The sequence below is a fragment of the Octopus bimaculoides genome, chromosome 25, assembly GCF_001194135.2.
Source record: "Octopus bimaculoides isolate UCB-OBI-ISO-001 chromosome 25, ASM119413v2, whole genome shotgun sequence".
Lineage (NCBI taxonomy): Eukaryota > Metazoa > Mollusca > Cephalopoda > Octopoda > Octopodidae > Octopus > Octopus bimaculoides.
The window spans coordinates 30236452-30238056 of NC_069005.1; the positions used below are offsets into that span (position 1 = coordinate 30236452).

Below are 1605 nucleotides of genomic sequence, written 5' to 3' on the forward strand. Positions count from 1 at the left end.
ACACACACACACACACACACACACACACACACACACACACACACACACACACACACACACACACACATATATAGAGAGAAAAAGAGAGAGCGAGAGAGAAAAGGAGGCGCTGGTGTTTTTGCGTGGTAGTTTACTTCCCAATCACATTGTTATGGGTTCAGTCCCACTGCGTGACACCTTGGGCAAGTGTCTTCAACTATAGACTCGGGCCAGTCAAAGCCATGTGAGTAGATTTGGTAGACGGAAACTGAAAGAAGCCTAACTTATACATATTTGTGTGTGTGTGTGTATTCCTCCCACCATTACTGCTTGATAACCGTTGTTGGTGTGTTTCAGTCGTCGTAATATAGCAGTTCGATAAATAGAGAACAATAGAATAAATACGAGGCTTAAAGAAAAGAAAAGTACTCTGGTCGATTCATTCGACTAAAAATTCCTCAAAGCGGCGCCCCAGCATGGCCGCAGTCTAATGATTGAAACAAGCAGAGATAGATAGAGAGAGAGGGAGAGAGAGATTGGAGTTAGCAATTAAGCGAACTAATTACTAAGTGGCAATCAAGATTGCCTAATTAGTTATTATTTTTTTTTAGGCAGAGTGGAATAAACCTTAGTCAAACCTAAATTTTTACGAATCGCTACTGGGAATTTCCCGTTTCCGTTCTCAAGAAACGAGAAAGGTTAATGGTTACATCTTGACCCGAAAAAAACCCCAAAAAAACTCCAAGCACAGATCCCAGTATATCCAACGCTGAATAAATTATAATAAAATTGTAATTTATCACTGAAACAACACCGAAAATTCATTGGGAAAGTTCGCTTGTGTGTGTGTGTGTATATATATATAATTAATATAGACAGCAGTTGGCAGTGTTTCACCAAATCGCCAAAGAGGAAAACTATAATTGTCACTAAATGTGACTAGGGTGTTAGGAACACTTACATTCCTAGAAATAAGAGCTAAAATGTTCTAACGCCGTAGTCAAAGCACATAAATACTGACAGAGAACTGTAATCGTCCGAAAACACCGTCCGGGAATTCCTTATACTGACCGGTCAGTATATATATGGTGATTTTGGGGACTAACGGGTATTTGTCAGTTAGTTCTGTAATCTATCGCTTCCCAGTGAGTCGACGGAGATTATACATACACGAGCGCATGTGTTAGTGAGATTTGATTCGATCAACCCAGTGGAAGTTGACAACTTTCGTCTGTCTGTCGCCTACGCTTCGAACCATGCTGATGTGCAGCGGGAGTGGAGCTGAGGAAATGAATAGCCATAGACAGAAGGTCGGAAACGTCTTTGATAACGAGGAATCTCAGAGATTCGGCAATCAATCATAAAAGATGGACCAATCACCAAATCAACATATATAAATTTTGATCACGAATCAGTACATTGTGTGTGTATGCATGCATGTATGTAGTATATATATATATATATATATATATATAAGCAATGTTAATTCTCTAAATGAAGTATTAACAGTAACTGCACGATAAAGTGTAGTATATTGCCACTTAAGTGTGGCTGACACCTAGGTCAGTAACATCCACCCCTAGGGGTCAGCCACACTTAAGTGGCAATATACTACACTATATATAT

The 1605-nt window shown here is 39.5% G+C and overlaps 1 protein-coding gene across 1 annotated transcript in view; it reads right to left on the reverse strand.

Moving 5' to 3' along the window:
* LOC106880787 (scoloptoxin SSD14) overlaps nucleotides 1-1605 on the reverse strand; it is an 83882-nt gene that overhangs the window by 81305 nt on the left and 972 nt on the right. The gene's annotated exons all lie outside the window — the stretch shown is intronic.